The 11,144-nt window shown below is 39.2% G+C and overlaps 38 non-coding genes and 3 pseudogenes across 38 annotated transcripts; all 41 read right to left on the reverse strand.

Moving 5' to 3' along the window:
• Positions 1-82: 82 nt before the first annotated feature.
• LOC127113527 (5S ribosomal RNA) lies at positions 83-201 on the reverse strand. The gene has a single exon (XR_007799592.1). It is a non-coding gene; the product is annotated as a 5S ribosomal RNA (ribosomal RNA).
• Positions 202-361: 160 nt separating this feature from the next.
• LOC127113528 (5S ribosomal RNA) lies at positions 362-480 on the reverse strand. Its single transcript, XR_007799593.1, has one exon. It is a non-coding gene; the product is annotated as a 5S ribosomal RNA (ribosomal RNA).
• Positions 481-640: 160 nt separating this feature from the next.
• On the reverse strand, positions 641-759 carry LOC127113529 (5S ribosomal RNA). The gene has a single exon (XR_007799594.1). It is a non-coding gene; the product is annotated as a 5S ribosomal RNA (ribosomal RNA).
• A 60-nt stretch (positions 760-819) lies between these two features.
• LOC127113565 (5S ribosomal RNA) lies at positions 820-938 on the reverse strand. Its single transcript, XR_007799630.1, has one exon. It is a non-coding gene; the product is annotated as a 5S ribosomal RNA (ribosomal RNA).
• Positions 939-1,098: 160 nt separating this feature from the next.
• Positions 1,099-1,217, reverse strand: LOC127113530 (5S ribosomal RNA). The gene has a single exon (XR_007799595.1). It is a non-coding gene; the product is annotated as a 5S ribosomal RNA (ribosomal RNA).
• A 160-nt stretch (positions 1,218-1,377) lies between these two features.
• On the reverse strand, positions 1,378-1,496 carry LOC127113531 (5S ribosomal RNA). The gene has a single exon (XR_007799596.1). It is a non-coding gene; the product is annotated as a 5S ribosomal RNA (ribosomal RNA).
• Positions 1,497-1,656: 160 nt separating this feature from the next.
• On the reverse strand, positions 1,657-1,775 carry LOC127113532 (5S ribosomal RNA). The gene has a single exon (XR_007799597.1). It is a non-coding gene; the product is annotated as a 5S ribosomal RNA (ribosomal RNA).
• Positions 1,776-1,935: 160 nt separating this feature from the next.
• LOC127113533 (5S ribosomal RNA) lies at positions 1,936-2,054 on the reverse strand. The gene has a single exon (XR_007799598.1). It is a non-coding gene; the product is annotated as a 5S ribosomal RNA (ribosomal RNA).
• A 160-nt stretch (positions 2,055-2,214) lies between these two features.
• On the reverse strand, positions 2,215-2,333 carry LOC127113534 (5S ribosomal RNA). Its single transcript, XR_007799599.1, has one exon. It is a non-coding gene; the product is annotated as a 5S ribosomal RNA (ribosomal RNA).
• Positions 2,334-2,493: 160 nt separating this feature from the next.
• On the reverse strand, positions 2,494-2,612 carry LOC127113536 (5S ribosomal RNA). Its single transcript, XR_007799601.1, has one exon. It is a non-coding gene; the product is annotated as a 5S ribosomal RNA (ribosomal RNA).
• A 160-nt stretch (positions 2,613-2,772) lies between these two features.
• Positions 2,773-2,891, reverse strand: LOC127113537 (5S ribosomal RNA). Its single transcript, XR_007799602.1, has one exon. It is a non-coding gene; the product is annotated as a 5S ribosomal RNA (ribosomal RNA).
• A 160-nt stretch (positions 2,892-3,051) lies between these two features.
• On the reverse strand, positions 3,052-3,170 carry LOC127113538 (5S ribosomal RNA). The gene has a single exon (XR_007799603.1). It is a non-coding gene; the product is annotated as a 5S ribosomal RNA (ribosomal RNA).
• A 160-nt stretch (positions 3,171-3,330) lies between these two features.
• LOC127113539 (5S ribosomal RNA) lies at positions 3,331-3,449 on the reverse strand. Its single transcript, XR_007799604.1, has one exon. It is a non-coding gene; the product is annotated as a 5S ribosomal RNA (ribosomal RNA).
• Positions 3,450-3,609: 160 nt separating this feature from the next.
• On the reverse strand, positions 3,610-3,728 carry LOC127113540 (5S ribosomal RNA). The gene has a single exon (XR_007799605.1). It is a non-coding gene; the product is annotated as a 5S ribosomal RNA (ribosomal RNA).
• A 160-nt stretch (positions 3,729-3,888) lies between these two features.
• LOC127113541 (5S ribosomal RNA) lies at positions 3,889-4,007 on the reverse strand. Its single transcript, XR_007799606.1, has one exon. It is a non-coding gene; the product is annotated as a 5S ribosomal RNA (ribosomal RNA).
• A 160-nt stretch (positions 4,008-4,167) lies between these two features.
• Positions 4,168-4,286, reverse strand: LOC127113542 (5S ribosomal RNA). Its single transcript, XR_007799607.1, has one exon. It is a non-coding gene; the product is annotated as a 5S ribosomal RNA (ribosomal RNA).
• A 160-nt stretch (positions 4,287-4,446) lies between these two features.
• On the reverse strand, positions 4,447-4,565 carry LOC127113543 (5S ribosomal RNA). The gene has a single exon (XR_007799608.1). It is a non-coding gene; the product is annotated as a 5S ribosomal RNA (ribosomal RNA).
• A 160-nt stretch (positions 4,566-4,725) lies between these two features.
• Positions 4,726-4,844, reverse strand: LOC127113544 (5S ribosomal RNA). Its single transcript, XR_007799609.1, has one exon. It is a non-coding gene; the product is annotated as a 5S ribosomal RNA (ribosomal RNA).
• A 160-nt stretch (positions 4,845-5,004) lies between these two features.
• LOC127113545 (5S ribosomal RNA) lies at positions 5,005-5,123 on the reverse strand. The gene has a single exon (XR_007799610.1). It is a non-coding gene; the product is annotated as a 5S ribosomal RNA (ribosomal RNA).
• A 160-nt stretch (positions 5,124-5,283) lies between these two features.
• On the reverse strand, positions 5,284-5,417 carry LOC127113585 (uncharacterized; annotated as a pseudogene).
• Positions 5,418-5,577: 160 nt separating this feature from the next.
• LOC127113547 (5S ribosomal RNA) lies at positions 5,578-5,696 on the reverse strand. The gene has a single exon (XR_007799612.1). It is a non-coding gene; the product is annotated as a 5S ribosomal RNA (ribosomal RNA).
• Positions 5,697-5,856: 160 nt separating this feature from the next.
• Positions 5,857-5,975, reverse strand: LOC127113548 (5S ribosomal RNA). Its single transcript, XR_007799613.1, has one exon. It is a non-coding gene; the product is annotated as a 5S ribosomal RNA (ribosomal RNA).
• Positions 5,976-6,135: 160 nt separating this feature from the next.
• Positions 6,136-6,254, reverse strand: LOC127113549 (5S ribosomal RNA). Its single transcript, XR_007799614.1, has one exon. It is a non-coding gene; the product is annotated as a 5S ribosomal RNA (ribosomal RNA).
• Positions 6,255-6,414: 160 nt separating this feature from the next.
• LOC127113550 (5S ribosomal RNA) lies at positions 6,415-6,533 on the reverse strand. Its single transcript, XR_007799615.1, has one exon. It is a non-coding gene; the product is annotated as a 5S ribosomal RNA (ribosomal RNA).
• A 160-nt stretch (positions 6,534-6,693) lies between these two features.
• LOC127113551 (5S ribosomal RNA) lies at positions 6,694-6,812 on the reverse strand. The gene has a single exon (XR_007799616.1). It is a non-coding gene; the product is annotated as a 5S ribosomal RNA (ribosomal RNA).
• A 160-nt stretch (positions 6,813-6,972) lies between these two features.
• LOC127113552 (5S ribosomal RNA) lies at positions 6,973-7,091 on the reverse strand. Its single transcript, XR_007799617.1, has one exon. It is a non-coding gene; the product is annotated as a 5S ribosomal RNA (ribosomal RNA).
• Positions 7,092-7,250: 159 nt separating this feature from the next.
• LOC127113553 (5S ribosomal RNA) lies at positions 7,251-7,369 on the reverse strand. Its single transcript, XR_007799618.1, has one exon. It is a non-coding gene; the product is annotated as a 5S ribosomal RNA (ribosomal RNA).
• A 160-nt stretch (positions 7,370-7,529) lies between these two features.
• Positions 7,530-7,648, reverse strand: LOC127113554 (5S ribosomal RNA). Its single transcript, XR_007799619.1, has one exon. It is a non-coding gene; the product is annotated as a 5S ribosomal RNA (ribosomal RNA).
• Positions 7,649-7,796: 148 nt separating this feature from the next.
• On the reverse strand, positions 7,797-7,915 carry LOC127113555 (5S ribosomal RNA). Its single transcript, XR_007799620.1, has one exon. It is a non-coding gene; the product is annotated as a 5S ribosomal RNA (ribosomal RNA).
• A 197-nt stretch (positions 7,916-8,112) lies between these two features.
• LOC127113556 (5S ribosomal RNA) lies at positions 8,113-8,231 on the reverse strand. The gene has a single exon (XR_007799621.1). It is a non-coding gene; the product is annotated as a 5S ribosomal RNA (ribosomal RNA).
• A 160-nt stretch (positions 8,232-8,391) lies between these two features.
• Positions 8,392-8,510, reverse strand: LOC127113558 (5S ribosomal RNA). Its single transcript, XR_007799623.1, has one exon. It is a non-coding gene; the product is annotated as a 5S ribosomal RNA (ribosomal RNA).
• Positions 8,511-8,667: 157 nt separating this feature from the next.
• LOC127113559 (5S ribosomal RNA) lies at positions 8,668-8,786 on the reverse strand. The gene has a single exon (XR_007799624.1). It is a non-coding gene; the product is annotated as a 5S ribosomal RNA (ribosomal RNA).
• Positions 8,787-8,946: 160 nt separating this feature from the next.
• Positions 8,947-9,064, reverse strand: LOC127113572 (5S ribosomal RNA). Its single transcript, XR_007799637.1, has one exon. It is a non-coding gene; the product is annotated as a 5S ribosomal RNA (ribosomal RNA).
• Positions 9,065-9,125: 61 nt separating this feature from the next.
• Positions 9,126-9,241, reverse strand: LOC127113586 (5S ribosomal RNA). The gene has a single exon (XR_007799648.1). It is a non-coding gene; the product is annotated as a 5S ribosomal RNA (ribosomal RNA).
• A 152-nt stretch (positions 9,242-9,393) lies between these two features.
• Positions 9,394-9,515, reverse strand: LOC127113574 (5S ribosomal RNA). Its single transcript, XR_007799639.1, has one exon. It is a non-coding gene; the product is annotated as a 5S ribosomal RNA (ribosomal RNA).
• Positions 9,516-9,675: 160 nt separating this feature from the next.
• On the reverse strand, positions 9,676-9,793 carry LOC127113579 (5S ribosomal RNA). Its single transcript, XR_007799643.1, has one exon. It is a non-coding gene; the product is annotated as a 5S ribosomal RNA (ribosomal RNA).
• A 154-nt stretch (positions 9,794-9,947) lies between these two features.
• On the reverse strand, positions 9,948-10,065 carry LOC127113575 (5S ribosomal RNA). Its single transcript, XR_007799640.1, has one exon. It is a non-coding gene; the product is annotated as a 5S ribosomal RNA (ribosomal RNA).
• A 159-nt stretch (positions 10,066-10,224) lies between these two features.
• Positions 10,225-10,342, reverse strand: LOC127113571 (5S ribosomal RNA). The gene has a single exon (XR_007799636.1). It is a non-coding gene; the product is annotated as a 5S ribosomal RNA (ribosomal RNA).
• Positions 10,343-10,499: 157 nt separating this feature from the next.
• Positions 10,500-10,614, reverse strand: LOC127113588 (uncharacterized; annotated as a pseudogene).
• A 159-nt stretch (positions 10,615-10,773) lies between these two features.
• On the reverse strand, positions 10,774-10,892 carry LOC127113567 (5S ribosomal RNA). The gene has a single exon (XR_007799632.1). It is a non-coding gene; the product is annotated as a 5S ribosomal RNA (ribosomal RNA).
• Positions 10,893-11,051: 159 nt separating this feature from the next.
• LOC127113589 (uncharacterized) lies at positions 11,052-11,144 on the reverse strand (annotated as a pseudogene).

Consider the following 11,144-nt stretch of genomic DNA (forward strand, 5'->3'; position numbering starts at 1 on the left):
ATATTTGTTTTCTCCTACTTTTTCCGATTCTTTTACGCCGGCTAACAGAAATGAATAGAAGTATTTAAAAAATCGCAAAAAAGAGGTGCAACACAAGGACTTCCCAGGAGGTCACCCATCCTAGTACTACTCTCGCCCAAGCACGCTTAACTGCGGAGTTCTGATGGGATCCGGTGCATTAGTGCTGGTATGATCGCACCTGATATTAAATGCGCTTTAATTGTATATATTTTATTTCTTTCACTTATTAACGGCAGAACAAACACAATTAACGTTGAAATATTTGTTTTCTCCTACTTTTTCCGATTCTTTTACGCCGGCTAACAGAAATGAATAGAAGTATTTAAAAAATCGCAAAAAAGAGGTGCAACACAAGGACTTCCCAGGAGGTCACCCATCCTAGTACTACTCTCGCCCAAGCACGCTTAACTGCGGAGTTCTGATGGGATCCGGTGCATTAGTGCTGGTATGATCGCACCTGATATTAAATGCGCTTTAATTGTATATATTTTATTTCTTTCACTTATTAACGGCAGAACAAACACAATTAACGTTGAAATATTTGTTTTCTCCTACTTTTTCCGATTCTTTTACGCCGGCTAACAGAAATGAATAGAAGTATTTAAAAAATCGCAAAAAAGAGGTGCAACACAAGGACTTCCCAGGAGGTCACCCATCCTAGTACTACTCTCGCCCAAGCACGCTTAACTGCGGAGTTCTGATGGGATCCGGTGCATTAGTGCTGGTATGATCGCACCTGATATTAAATGCGCTTTAATTGTATATATTTTATTTCTTTCACTTATTACGGCAGAAAAAAAGGTGCAACACAAGGACTTCCCAGGAGGTCACCCATCCTAGTACTACTCTCGCCCAAGCACGCTTAACTGCGGAGTTCTGATGGGATCCGGTGCATTAGTGCTGGTATGATCGCACCTGATATTAAATGCGCTTTAATTGTATATATTTTATTTCTTTCACTTATTAACGGCAGAACAAACACAATTAACGTTGAAATATTTGTTTTCTCCTACTTTTTCCGATTCTTTTACGCCGGCTAACAGAAATGAATAGAAGTATTTAAAAAATCGCAAAAAAGAGGTGCAACACAAGGACTTCCCAGGAGGTCACCCATCCTAGTACTACTCTCGCCCAAGCACGCTTAACTGCGGAGTTCTGATGGGATCCGGTGCATTAGTGCTGGTATGATCGCACCTGATATTAAATGCGCTTTAATTGTATATATTTTATTTCTTTCACTTATTAACGGCAGAACAAACACAATTAACGTTGAAATATTTGTTTTCTCCTACTTTTTCCGATTCTTTTACGCCGGCTAACAGAAATGAATAGAAGTATTTAAAAAATCGCAAAAAAGAGGTGCAACACAAGGACTTCCCAGGAGGTCACCCATCCTAGTACTACTCTCGCCCAAGCACGCTTAACTGCGGAGTTCTGATGGGATCCGGTGCATTAGTGCTGGTATGATCGCACCTGATATTAAATGCGCTTTAATTGTATATATTTTATTTCTTTCACTTATTAACGGCAGAACAAACACAATTAACGTTGAAATATTTGTTTTCTCCTACTTTTTCCGATTCTTTTACGCCGGCTAACAGAAATGAATAGAAGTATTTAAAAAATCGCAAAAAAGAGGTGCAACACAAGGACTTCCCAGGAGGTCACCCATCCTAGTACTACTCTCGCCCAAGCACGCTTAACTGCGGAGTTCTGATGGGATCCGGTGCATTAGTGCTGGTATGATCGCACCTGATATTAAATGCGCTTTAATTGTATATATTTTATTTCTTTCACTTATTAACGGCAGAACAAACACAATTAACGTTGAAATATTTGTTTTCTCCTACTTTTTCCGATTCTTTTACGCCGGCTAACAGAAATGAATAGAAGTATTTAAAAAATCGCAAAAAAGAGGTGCAACACAAGGACTTCCCAGGAGGTCACCCATCCTAGTACTACTCTCGCCCAAGCACGCTTAACTGCGGAGTTCTGATGGGATCCGGTGCATTAGTGCTGGTATGATCGCACCTGATATTAAATGCGCTTTAATTGTATATATTTTATTTCTTTCACTTATTAACGGCAGAACAAACACAATTAACGTTGAAATATTTGTTTTCTCCTACTTTTTCCGATTCTTTTACGCCGGCTAACAGAAATGAATAGAAGTATTTAAAAAATCGCAAAAAAGAGGTGCAACACAAGGACTTCCCAGGAGGTCACCCATCCTAGTACTACTCTCGCCCAAGCACGCTTAACTGCGGAGTTCTGATGGGATCCGGTGCATTAGTGCTGGTATGATCGCACCTGATATTAAATGCGCTTTAATTGTATATATTTTATTTCTTTCACTTATTAACGGCAGAACAAACACAATTAACGTTGAAATATTTGTTTTCTCCTACTTTTTCCGATTCTTTTACGCCGGCTAACAGAAATGAATAGAAGTATTTAAAAAATCGCAAAAAAGAGGTGCAACACAAGGACTTCCCAGGAGGTCACCCATCCTAGTACTACTCTCGCCCAAGCACGCTTAACTGCGGAGTTCTGATGGGATCCGGTGCATTAGTGCTGGTATGATCGCACCTGATATTAAATGCGCTTTAATTGTATATATTTTATTTCTTTCACTTATTAACGGCAGAACAAACACAATTAACGTTGAAATATTTGTTTTCTCCTACTTTTTCCGATTCTTTTACGCCGGCTAACAGAAATGAATAGAAGTATTTAAAAAATCGCAAAAAAGAGGTGCAACACAAGGACTTCCCAGGAGGTCACCCATCCTAGTACTACTCTCGCCCAAGCACGCTTAACTGCGGAGTTCTGATGGGATCCGGTGCATTAGTGCTGGTATGATCGCACCTGATATTAAATGCGCTTTAATTGTATATATTTTATTTCTTTCACTTATTAACGGCAGAACAAACACAATTAACGTTGAAATATTTGTTTTCTCCTACTTTTTCCGATTCTTTTACGCCGGCTAACAGAAATGAATAGAAGTATTTAAAAAATCGCAAAAAAGAGGTGCAACACAAGGACTTCCCAGGAGGTCACCCATCCTAGTACTACTCTCGCCCAAGCACGCTTAACTGCGGAGTTCTGATGGGATCCGGTGCATTAGTGCTGGTATGATCGCACCTGATATTAAATGCGCTTTAATTGTATATATTTTATTTCTTTCACTTATTAACGGCAGAACAAACACAATTAACGTTGAAATATTTGTTTTCTCCTACTTTTTCCGATTCTTTTACGCCGGCTAACAGAAATGAATAGAAGTATTTAAAAAATCGCAAAAAAGAGGTGCAACACAAGGACTTCCCAGGAGGTCACCCATCCTAGTACTACTCTCGCCCAAGCACGCTTAACTGCGGAGTTCTGATGGGATCCGGTGCATTAGTGCTGGTATGATCGCACCTGATATTAAATGCGCTTTAATTGTATATATTTTATTTCTTTCACTTATTAACGGCAGAACAAACACAATTAACGTTGAAATATTTGTTTTCTCCTACTTTTTCCGATTCTTTTACGCCGGCTAACAGAAATGAATAGAAGTATTTAAAAAATCGCAAAAAAGAGGTGCAACACAAGGACTTCCCAGGAGGTCACCCATCCTAGTACTACTCTCGCCCAAGCACGCTTAACTGCGGAGTTCTGATGGGATCCGGTGCATTAGTGCTGGTATGATCGCACCTGATATTAAATGCGCTTTAATTGTATATATTTTATTTCTTTCACTTATTAACGGCAGAACAAACACAATTAACGTTGAAATATTTGTTTTCTCCTACTTTTTCCGATTCTTTTACGCCGGCTAACAGAAATGAATAGAAGTATTTAAAAAATCGCAAAAAAGAGGTGCAACACAAGGACTTCCCAGGAGGTCACCCATCCTAGTACTACTCTCGCCCAAGCACGCTTAACTGCGGAGTTCTGATGGGATCCGGTGCATTAGTGCTGGTATGATCGCACCTGATATTAAATGCGCTTTAATTGTATATATTTTATTTCTTTCACTTATTAACGGCAGAACAAACACAATTAACGTTGAAATATTTGTTTTCTCCTACTTTTTCCGATTCTTTTACGCCGGCTAACAGAAATGAATAGAAGTATTTAAAAAATCGCAAAAAAGAGGTGCAACACAAGGACTTCCCAGGAGGTCACCCATCCTAGTACTACTCTCGCCCAAGCACGCTTAACTGCGGAGTTCTGATGGGATCCGGTGCATTAGTGCTGGTATGATCGCACCTGATATTAAATGCGCTTTAATTGTATATATTTTATTTCTTTCACTTATTAACGGCAGAACAAACACAATTAACGTTGAAATATTTGTTTTCTCCTACTTTTTCCGATTCTTTTACGCCGGCTAACAGAAATGAATAGAAGTATTTAAAAAATCGCAAAAAAGAGGTGCAACACAAGGACTTCCCAGGAGGTCACCCATCCTAGTACTACTCTCGCCCAAGCACGCTTAACTGCGGAGTTCTGATGGGATCCGGTGCATTAGTGCTGGTATGATCGCACCTGATATTAAATGCGCTTTAATTGTATATATTTTATTTCTTTCACTTATTAACGGCAGAACAAACACAATTAACGTTGAAATATTTGTTTTCTCCTACTTTTTCCGATTCTTTTACGCCGGCTAACAGAAATGAATAGAAGTATTTAAAAAATCGCAAAAAAGAGGTGCAACACAAGGACTTCCCAGGAGGTCACCCATCCTAGTACTACTCTCGCCCAAGCACGCTTAACTGCGGAGTTCTGATGGGATCCGGTGCATTAGTGCTGGTATGATCGCACCTGATATTAAATGCGCTTTAATTGTATATATTTTATTTCTTTCACTTATTAACGGCAGAACAAACACAATTAACGTTGAAATATTTGTTTTCTCCTACTTTTTCCGATTCTTTTACGCCGGCTAACAGAAATGAATAGAAGTATTTAAAAAATCGCAAAAAAGAGGTGCAACACAAGGACTTCCCAGGAGGTCACCCATCCTAGTACTACTCTCGCCCAAGCACGCTTAACTGCGGAGTTCTGATGGGATCCGGTGCATTAGTGCTGGTATGATCGCACCTGATATTAAATGCGCTTTAATTGTATATATTTTATTTCTTTCACTTATTAACGGCAGAACAAACACAATTAACGTTGAAATATTTGTTTTCTCCTACTTTTTCCGATTCTTTTACGCCGGCTAACAGAAATGAATAGAAGTATTTAAAAAATCGCAAAAAAGAGGTGCAACACAAGGACTTCCCAGGAGGTCACCATCCTAGTACTCACTCCATCCTAGTACTACTCTCGCCAAGCACGCTTAACTGCGGAGTTCTGATGGGATCCGGTGCATTAGTGCTGGTATGATCGCACCTGATATTAAATGCGCTTTAATTGTATATATTTTATTTCTTTCACTTATTAACGGCAGAACAAACACAATTAACGTTGAAATATTTGTTTTCTCCTACTTTTTCCGATTCTTTTACGCCGGCTAACAGAAATGAATAGAAGTATTTAAAAAATCGCAAAAAAGAGGTGCAACACAAGGACTTCCCAGGAGGTCACCCATCCTAGTACTACTCTCGCCCAAGCACGCTTAACTGCGGAGTTCTGATGGGATCCGGTGCATTAGTGCTGGTATGATCGCACCTGATATTAAATGCGCTTTAATTGTATATATTTTATTTCTTTCACTTATTAACGGCAGAACAAACACAATTAACGTTGAAATATTTGTTTTCTCCTACTTTTTCCGATTCTTTTACGCCGGCTAACAGAAATGAATAGAAGTATTTAAAAAATCGCAAAAAAGAGGTGCAACACAAGGACTTCCCAGGAGGTCACCCATCCTAGTACTACTCTCGCCCAAGCACGCTTAACTGCGGAGTTCTGATGGGATCCGGTGCATTAGTGCTGGTATGATCGCACCTGATATTAAATGCGCTTTAATTGTATATATTTTATTTCTTTCACTTATTAACGGCAGAACAAACACAATTAACGTTGAAATATTTGTTTTCTCCTACTTTTTCCGATTCTTTTACGCCGGCTAACAGAAATGAATAGAAGTATTTAAAAAATCGCAAAAAAGAGGTGCAACACAAGGACTTCCCAGGAGGTCACCCATCCTAGTACTACTCTCGCCCAAGCACGCTTAACTGCGGAGTTCTGATGGGATCCGGTGCATTAGTGCTGGTATGATCGCACCTGATATTAAATGCGCTTTAATTGTATATATTTTATTTCTTTCACTTATTAACGGCAGAACAAACACAATTAACGTTGAAATATTTGTTTTCTCCTACTTTTTCCGATTCTTTTACGCCGGCTAACAGAAATGAATAGAAGTATTTAAAAAATCGCAAAAAAGAGGTGCAACACAAGGACTTCCCAGGAGGTCACCCATCCTAGTACTACTCTCGCCCAAGCACGCTTAACTGCGGAGTTCTGATGGGATCCGGTGCATTAGTGCTGGTATGATCGCACCTGATATTAAATGCGCTTTAATTGTATATATTTTATTTCTTTCACTTATTAACGGCAGAACAAACACAATTAACGTTGAAATATTTGTTTTCTCCTACTTTTTCCGATTCTTTTACGCCGGCTAACAGAAATGAATAGAAGTATTTAAAAAATCGCAAAAAAGAGGTGCAACACAAGGACTTCCCAGGAGGTCACCCATCCTAGTACTACTCTCGCCCAAGCACGCTTAACTGCGGAGTTCTGATGGGATCCGGTGCATTAGTGCTGGTATGATCGCACCTGATATTAAATGCGCTTTAATTGTATATATTTTATTTCTTTCACTTATTAACGGCAGAACAAACACAATTAACGTTGAAATATTTGTTTTCTCCTACTTTTTCCGATTCTTTTACGCCGGCTAACAGAAATGAATAGAAGTATTTAAAAAATCGCAAAAAAGAGGTGCAACACAAGGACTTCCCAGGAGGTCACCCATCCTAGTACTACTCTCGCCCAAGCACGCTTAACTGCGGAGTTCTGATGGGATCCGGTGCATTAGTGCTGGTATGATCGCACCTGATATTAAATGCGCTTTAATTGTATATATTTATTTCTTTCACTTATTAACGGCAGAACAAACACAATTAACGTTGAAATATTTGTTTTCTCCTACTTTTTCCGATTCTTTTACGCCGGCTAACAGAAATGAATAGAAGTATTTAAAAAATCGCAAAAAAGAGGTGCAACACAAGGACTTCCCAGGAGGTCACCCATCCTAGTACTACTCTCGCCCAAGCACGCTTAACTGCGGAGTTCTGATGGGATCCGGTGCATTAGTGCTGGTATGATCGCACCTGATATTAAATGCGCTTTAATTGTATATATTTTATTTCTTTCACTTATTAACGGCAGAACAAACACAATTAACGTTGAAATATTTGTTTTCTCCTACTTTTTCCGATTCTTTTACGCCGGCTAACAGAAATGAATAGAAGTATTTAAAAAATCGCAAAAAAGAGGTGCAACACAAGGACTTCCCAGGAGGTCACCCATCCTAGTACTACTCTCGCCCAAGCACGCTTAACTGCGGAGTTCTGATGGGATCCGGTGCATTAGTGCTGGTATGATCGCACCTGATATTAAATGCGCTTTAATTGTATATATTTTATTTCTTTCACTTATTAACGGCAGAACAAACACAATTAACGTTGAAATATTTGTTTTCTCCTACTTTTACGCCGGCTAACAGAAATGAATAGAAGTATTTAAAAAATCGCAAAAAAGAGGTGCAACACAAGGACTTCCCAGGAGGTCACCCATCCTAGTACTACTCTCGCCCAAGCACGCTTAACTGCGGAGTTCTGATGGGATCCGGTGCATTAGTGCTGGTATGATCGCACCTGATATTAAATGCGCTTTAATTGTATATATTTTCACCTGATATTAAATGCGCTTTAATTGTATATATTTTATTTCTTTCACTTATTAACGGCAGAACAAACACAATTAACGTTGAAATATTTGTTTTCTCCTACTTTTTCCGATTCTTTTACGCCGGCTAACAGAAATGAATAGAAGTATTTAAAAAATCGCAAAAAAGAGGTGCAACACAAGGACTTCCCAGGAGGTCACCCATCCTAGTACTACTCTCGCCCAAGCACGCTTAACTGCGGAGTTCTGATGGGATCCGGTGCATTAGTGCTGGTATGATCGCACCTGATATTAAATGCGCTTTAATTGTATATATTTTATTTCTTTCACTTATTAACGGCAGAAACAAACACAATTAACGTTGAAATATTTGTTTTCTCCTACTTTTTCGATTCTTTTACGCCGGCTAACAGAAATGAATAGAAGTATTTAAAAATCGCAAAAAAAGAGGTGCAACACAAGGACTTCCCAGGAGGTCACCCATCCTAGTACTACTCTCGCCCAAGCACGCTTAACTGCGGAGTTCTGATGGGATCCGGTGCATTAGTGCTGGTATGATCGCACCTGATATTAAATGCGCTTTAATTGTATATATTTTATTTCTTTCACTTATTAACGGCAGAACAAACACAATTAACGTTGAAATATTGTTTTCTCCTACTTTTTCGATTCTTTTACGCCGGCTAACAGAATGAATAGAAGTATTTAAAAAATCGCAAAAAAGAGGTGCAACACAAGGACTTCCCAGGAGGTCACCCATCCTAGTACTACTCTCGCCCAAGCACGCTTAACTGCGGAGTTCTGATGGGATCCGGTGCATTAGTGCTGGTATGATCGCACCTGATATTAAATGCGCTTTAATTGTATATATTTTATTTCTTTCACTTATTAACGGCAGAACAAACACAATTAACGTTGAAATATTTGTTTTCTCCTACTTTTTCCGATTCTTTTACGCCGGCTAACAGAAATGAATAGAAGTATTTAAAAAATCGCAAAAAAGAGGTGCAACACAAGGACTTCCCAGGAGGTCACCCATCCTAGTACTACTCTCGCCCAAGCACGCTTAACTGCGGAGTTCTGATGGGATCCGGTGCATTAGTGCTGGTATGACGCACCTGTATTTAAATGCGCTTAATTTTGTATATTGTTTTCTTTCACTTATTAACGGCAGAAAAAAAAAGGTGCAAAAAAGACTTCCCAGGAGGTCACCCATCCTAGTACTACTCTCGCCAAGCACGCTTAACTGCGGAGTTCTGATGGGATCCGGTGCATTAGTGCTGGTATGATCGCACTGATATTAAATGCGCTTTAATTGTATATATTTTATTTTTTCACTTATAACGGAGAACAAACACAATTAACGTGAAATATTTGTTTCTCCTACTTTTTCCGATTCTTTACGCCGGCTAACAGAAATGAATAGAAGTATTAAAAAATCGCAAAAAAGAGGTGCAACACAAGGACTTCCCAGGAGGTCACCCATCCTAGTAGTACTACTCTCGCCCAAGCACGCTTAACTGCGGAGTTCTGATGGGATCCGGTGCATTAGTGCTGGTATGATCGCACCTGATATTAAATGCGCTTTAATTGTATATAATTTTATTTCTTTCACTTATTAACGGCAGAACAAACACAATTAACGTTGAAATATTGTTTTCTCCTACTTTTTCCGATTCTTTTACGCCGGCTAACAGAAATGAATAGAAGTATTTAAAAAATCGCAAAAAAGAGGTGCAACACAAGGACTTCCCAGGAGGTCACCCATCCTAGTACTACTCTCGCCCAAGCACGCTTAACTGCGGAGTTCTGATGGATCCGGTGCATTAGTGCTGGTATGATCGCACTGATATTAAATGCGCTTTAATTGTATATTTTTATTTCTTTCATTATTAACGGCAGAACAAACACAATTAACGTTGAAATATTGTTTCTCCTACTTTTCCGATTCTTTTACGCCGGCTAACAGAAATGAATAGAAGTATTTAAAAAATCGCAAAAAAAGAGTGCAACACAAGGACTTCCCAGGAGGTCACCCATCCTAGTACTACTCTCGCCCAAGCACGCTTAACTGCGGAGTTCTGATGGGATCCGGTGCATAGTGCTGGTATGATCGCACCTGATATTAAATGCGCTTTAATTGTATATATTTTATTTCTCACTTATTAACGGCAGAACAAAACACAATTAAACGTTGAAATATTGTTTTCTCCTACTTTTTCCGATTCTTTTACGCCGGCTAACAGAATGAATAGAAGTATTTAAAAAATCGCAAAAAAAGAGGTGCAACACAAGGACTTCCCAGGAGGTCACCCATCCTAGTACTACTCTCGCCCAAGCACGCTTAACTGCGGAGTTCTGATGGGATCCGTGCATTAGTGCTGGTATGATCGCACCTGATATTAAATGCGCTTTAATTGTAATATTTTATTTCTTTCACTTATTAACGGCAGAACAAAACACAATTAACGTTGAAATATTTGTTTTCTCCTACTTTTTCGATTCTTTTACGCCGGCTAACAGAAATGAATAGAAGTATTAAAAAATCGAAAAAAGAGGTGCACACAAGGACTTCCCAGGGGTCACCCATCTAGTACTACTCTCGCCCAAGCAGCTTAACTGCGGAGTTCTGATGGGATCCGGTGCATTAGTGCTGGTATGATCGCACCTGATATTAAATGCGCTTTATTGTATATATTTTATTCTTTCACTTATTAGAGCAGAGAACAAACACAATTAAGTTGAAATATTTGTTTTCTCCTACTTTTTCCGACTCTTTTACGCCGATTAACAGAAATAAAAAGAAGTATTTAAAAAATCGCAAAAAAAGAGGTGCAACACAAGGACTTCCCAGGAGGTCACCCATTCTAGTACTACTCTCGCCCAAGCACGCTTAACTGCGGAGTTCTGATGGGATCCGGTGCATTAGTGCTGGTATGATCGCACCTGATATCTCATGCGCTTTGATTGTATATATTTTATTTCTTTCACTTATTAACGGCAAACAAACACAATTAACGTTGAAATATTTGTTTTCTCCTACTTTTTTCCGATTCTTTTACGCCGGCTAACAGAAATGAATAGAAGTATTTAAAAAATCGCAAAAAGAGGTGCAACACAAGGACTTCCCAGGAGGTCACCCATCCTAGTACTACTCTCGCCCAAGCACGCTTAACTGCGGAGTTCTGATGGGATCCGGT

Source organism: Lathyrus oleraceus, unplaced genomic scaffold (assembly GCF_024323335.1).
Source record: "Lathyrus oleraceus cultivar Zhongwan6 unplaced genomic scaffold, CAAS_Psat_ZW6_1.0 chrUn0350, whole genome shotgun sequence".
NCBI classification, from domain to species: Eukaryota; Viridiplantae; Streptophyta; class Magnoliopsida; order Fabales; family Fabaceae; genus Lathyrus; species Lathyrus oleraceus.